Here is a 5,987-nt window from a genome sequence, read left to right on the forward strand (position 1 = left end):
CAGGTGTTACCACAAATATTAGTGCGAAAATATGTGTAACAGAGGTACATGTAAAACTCGAAAAATTAGAATATCGTGCAAAAGTTCATTTATTTCAGTAATGCAAATTAAAAGGTGAAACTAACATATGTGATACTCATTACATGCAAAGCGAGATATTTCAAGCCTTTATTTGTTATAATTTGAGTGATTATAGCTTATGAAACCCCAAAGTCACAATCTTAGAAAATTAGAATATTACATTAAATCAATAAAAAAAAGAAGCATGTTAAATAGAAAAATGTAGGACCTCTGCAAAGAAGGTATAATCATGCATAGGTACTCAGTACTTTGTTTTGGCCCCTTTTGCATCAATTACTGTCGCAATGTGGCGTAGCATGGATGCTATCAGCCTATGGCACTGCTGAGGTGTTATGGAAGACCAGGGTGCTTCAGTAGCAGCCTTCAGCTCTTCTGCATTGTTCGGTCTCATGTCTCTCATCTTTCTCTTGGCAATGCCCCGTAGATTCTCTATGGCAGGGATCAGCAACCTTCGGCACTCCAGCTGTTGTGAAACTACATCTTCCATCATGCACACTTGCTTAGCCGTTCTCTGAACTCCCACAGAAGTGTAAGGAGCATGCTGGGAGTTGTAGTTTCACAACAGCTGGAGTGCCGAAGGTTGCTGATCCCTTCCATAGAGAATCTACGGGGCATTGCATCAGCAACCTTCGGCACTCCAGCTGTTGTGAAACTACAACTCCCAGCATGCTCCTTACACTTCTGTGGGAGTTCGGAGAACAGCTAAGCAAGTGTGCATGATGGGAGATGTAGTTTTACAACACCTGGAGTGCCGGAGGTTGCTGATCCCTGCTCTATGGGGTTCAGGTCAGGCGAGTTTGAAAAGAGTACTTTGGACCACTGAGCCACAGACCAGTTCTTTTTTTCTTTAGCCCAGGTAAGACGCTTCTGACGTTGTTTGTTGTTCAGGAGAGGCTTGACAAGAGGAATGCCACATTTGAAGCCCATGTCCAGGATCCGTCTGTATGGTGGCTCTTGATGCACTAACTCCAGCCTCAGTCCACTCCTTGTGAAAGTCCCCAACACTTTTGAATGGCCTTTTCCTGACAATCCTCTCCAGGCTGCGGTCATCCCTGCTGCTTGTGCACCTTTTTGTCTTCTACACTTGTCCCTTCCACATAACTTTCTATTAATGTGCTTTGATACCATCCAACTTCTTTTGCAATTACCTTTTGAGGCTTTCCCTCCTTAAAGAGGTGTCAGTGATGGTTTTCTGCTCAACTGTCAGGTCAGCAGTCATTCCCATGTTTGTGATTCCTACTGAATCAGACTGAGAGACAATTTAAAGGCTCAGGGGGTATGGACTAATTAGCTGACTAGAGTGTGACACTTTGAGCCTAGAATATTGAACCTTTTCACAATATTCTAATTTTCTGAGATTGTGACTTTGGGGTTTCATAATCTAAATTATAACAAATAAAGGCTTGAAATATCTCGCTTTGCATGTAAAGAGTCTATCTCATATATTAGTTTCACCTTTTAAGTTGCATTACTGAGATAAATGAACTTTTGCACAATATTCATATTTTTAGAGTTTCACCTGTACATTGAGACTGGATGCAATAGAAGCATTTGACTGCATTAGGTGGGATAACTTAGGGGAGAGTCTTAGAAAATTTGGGTTCAGAGATGACTTTATTTGCCTGAGTGAAGTTATATTCAAATACTAGGGCAGGGGTCATAAATCTTCGGCACTCCAGATGTAGTGAAACTACAACTCCCAGCATGCTCCATTCATTTCTATGGCAGTTCTGATAACAGCTAAGCTTTGGTACCCAGGAACCAGTTGCTATCGAAGCTGACTTCGGATTCCAGTTTTAAAGTGATTTTCAAGTTGAATACTCGAAGTCCGAAGTTATTCAACGAAGTTTCGTGAGACTTCGGACATAACCACTCACTTCCGCAAAGCCCATACATTTGGAGGAAACTGGTTTCCGTACAGCATTCAAATGAAGTTTTGAACGAAATGACTTCAGATCTGTGATCTGAAGCACATTTCTCTTAACACAAGGATAGGTATGTAAACCTAGCCTAAGGGTGCAACCCCATGATAAAGCTAAGCCAGGCTTACCCATGGCTGCACAAATTTCCTGAGACTCTTGTGGCAATTAGTTGCTGTGGGTGGACATGGCTTCGCCGCATGTGGCCAGTCGCTCTGTTTGGTCTCGCCCAAAGGGTGAATTTTCCGTCCAGATGCAATCTGTTTTGCGAACGGACACCATCCAGACTGAATCCTGACCCATTCATTTTTAATGGGTATAGGAACAATAATAGCAGTATGTTCTATGTTGTCCATTTGTCACGTAGCCCTGATCCCATAGAAGTGAATGGGGCTGTGGAAAAAAACTGAAGGCATCTGGATACAATGCGTTTTTCACTGATGGTTGCTAGGAGATGTTGAGTGTTATTCTTCAGTGTTTCTTTCTCGCTTCGCTCAACACTACTCAGGATAGGTCATCATTATCACATTGGCAGAGTCTGAGTGCCGGCACCCCCACTGATCAGCCGTTTCAGGGAGCTGTCGCGCACCTGGTGAGCACAGCAGGCTCCTGGCAGCTTTCCAAGCACAGCACCCTACATTGTATAGCGGCTGTACTTGATATTGCAGCTCAGCTCCATTCACTTCAATGGGGCTGAGCTGCAAGTAAGCCATGTGATGGATGTATGGTGACGTCACATGGCCTAGGAAGATCTGCTGATCATAGGTAATGGAGACTAACACCGATCTGATGGATCGGTCATCAATGTAAATTACCGGTTACCCCTTTAAAGGGCATCAGTCAGTAGAATTGTACCTATGAAACTGGCTGACCTGTTGCATGTGTGGTTCGTGGCTTTAGGCATCTGTGTTGGTCCCATGTTCATATGTGCCTGCTTTGCTGATTAAAAATTATGTGTGTAGATATAACACAAATAGGAGGAATGGGGGCGGTTGCCATTATACCTACGGGCTCAGCTCTCTCTGCAGTTGCCACTCCCTCTGCACATTGAGTGATGGCCAGGCAGTGGAAACATCATCAAACCTGGCCCAGTCACTCAAAGTGCAGAGGGAGTGGCAGTTGCAGACAGAGCTGAGCCTCTAGGTGTAATGGCAACACCCTCGTCCAGCTGCCAAGCATACATGCAACAGGTCAGACAGTTTCATAGGTTCAAATCTGCAGACAGATGCCCTTTAGGTCAAAAAGAGAATACTCTGCCTTTCCTTTATAGGTGTCCTCAGTTTATGAACCACTCCTGGCTTCAAAAACAGCATTACAAAATCTGAACCTGTAAACCCAGCCTGAGATAGTTAAGTGTAAATATTTAGCACTCAGTTAAGGATTATATGGTGCTTAATCGGTCAAAATGATTATTTTACTCCCAATCCTGCTTATAGTTCTACATTTTCTAGACTGTGTTTTTTTAAAGCACTTGACAATATTGTTGGTAGAATTATGTGAAAAATATTCCCCCATGGATTATAAAAGAATTATTGCATTTAGTGATGGATGGGGGTGGCTCTCTATTTCAGACTGGACATCGTATTTTTGAGTACCCAAATGGAGCACCTGAAGAATTCTAGGGAGGTGGTATTTTATTATACTGCTGTGTTTTAAGAATATAGAAACATAGTCATAGAAACATAGAATGTGTCGGCAGATAAGAACCATTTGGCCCATCTAGTCTGCCCAATATACTAAATACTATGGATAGCCCCTGGCTTTATCTTATATGAAGGATGGCCTTATGCCTATCCCATGCATGCTTAAACTCCTCCACTGTATTTGCAGCTACCACTTCTGCAGGAAGGCTATTCCATGCATCCACTAATCTCTCAGTAAAGTAATACTTCCTGATATTACTTTTAGACCTTTGCCCCTCTAATTTAAAACTATGTCTTCTTGTAGCAGTTTTTCTTCTTTTAAATATTCTTTCCTCTTTTACCTTGTTGATTCCCTTTATGTATTTAAAAGTTTCTATCATATCCCCTCTGTCTCGTCTTTCTTCCAAGCTATACATGTTAAGGTCCTTTAATCTTTCCTGGTACGTTTTATCCTGCAATCCATGTACCAGTTTAGTAGCTCTTCCCTGAACTCTCTCCAAAGTATCAATATCCTTCTGGAGATATGGTCTCCAGTACTGAGCACAATACTCCAGATGAGGTCTCACTAGTGCTCTGTAGAGCGGCATGAGCACCTCCCTCTTTCTACTGGTAATTCCTCTTGCTATACACCCAAGCATTCTGCTAGCATTTCCTGCTGCTCTGTGACATTGTCTGCCTACCTTTAAGTCTTCTGAAATAATGATCCCTAAATCCCTTTCCTCAGATACTGAGGTTAGGACTGTATCACTGATTTTATATTCTGCTCTTGGGTTTTTTACGTCCCAGGTGCATTATCTTGCACTTATCAACATTAAATTTTAGTTGCCAGATTTTTGACCATTCCTCTAGTTTTCCTAAGTCCTTTTCCATTTGGTGTATTCCTCCAGGAACATCAACCCTGTTACAAATCTTTGTGTCATCAGCAAAAAGACACACCTTACCATTGAGGCCTTCTGCAATTTCGCTGACAAAGATATTAAACAATATGGGTCCCAGAACAGATCCCTGAGGTACCCCACTGGTAACAAGACCTTGGTCTGAATATACTCCATTGACTACAACCCTCTGTTGCCTGTCCCTCAGCCACTGCCTAATCCATTCAACAATATGGGAGTCCAAGCCCAATGACTGCACTTTATTGATAAGCCTTCTATGTGGGACAGTATCAAAAGCAGTTGGGAGGGATTAACCCTAACTGACCTGTGCGCTTCATTCTCTGGGTCAGTACGATTACAATGATTCCACATATGTATGTTTTTTTTTTTATGTCTAAATAGTGTAAAAATAAATTAAAACTTTGAAAAAATATTGTTTTTTTACATCACCATATTATGACCCCCATAAAAAAAATATTATACCGTAAATATATCTACTGAGCTGAGTGGGTGTAGTTTTTATTGATACCTATTTGGAGTGTGTGTGACTTCTTGATCACATTTTATTTTAAAAAATTGGGCAAAAGAAGGAATGAAAAAATGCCATTTTGACTCTTTTCGGTTCTCTGTATTGGAAAAATATTCTCATATTTTAATAGTATGGGCGTTTTCGGATTCAGTGATGCCCATGATGTTTATATTTTTTGTTATGTATTTTTTTTTATTCTACTGAAAGGGGGTGATAGAAATTATTTTTTACATTAATTTTTTTACTTTTTACTTTTATATGGTATTGTAGCTCAAGTTTGAGGCTACAAAACTTTTTATTTTTTTTATTCTTATACATCATGGTTCTTATAGATCCATTATGAGAGCATAATTGATCATTTCTTATGTTTCTTTCTTAAAATAAGAATTACAGCTTCAATACCCTGGGTCTTTTCAGAGAGACCCAGCGTATTGAAACCAATTAACGGCATCCTCATTGGCCACAGAGGATGCCGGTGAGAAGCCAGAAGCACAAGCTTTTAGATGCCATGATCACACTTGATCACAGCATCTAAAGGCTTTAATGACTGCGATCAGCATTATTGCCGGTCTTGGTCTTTGGCCACAGGTCTCTGTTGTTCCTACAGGTCTCTACATGTACGGCACTGGTAGCAAAAGGGAGGTTACTTGCCTAGCCAATTGCCGCCACTGCCATTCTGATGCTTACTGGGTTTTCACTGGTCTCTGCTTCCTGGTCCCGACTCAACATACAGGAAATGGTCACTGTATATACCTTACAGCAGGGGTGTCAAACTCAAATTCATCGGGGGCCGCATCAGCAGTTTGGTCCCCCTCAAAGGGCCGGTTGTATCTGTAGGACTATGTGTCCACTCTTTATTATCGTAAATTATTGTCACTGCATTCAATTATTACTGTTTTTTGTAATAAAAAAAAAAAATATTGTGTGGCACAGTGTAGGC

Source organism: Bufo bufo, chromosome 4, assembly GCF_905171765.1.
Source record: "Bufo bufo chromosome 4, aBufBuf1.1, whole genome shotgun sequence".
NCBI classification, from domain to species: Eukaryota; Metazoa; Chordata; class Amphibia; order Anura; family Bufonidae; genus Bufo; species Bufo bufo.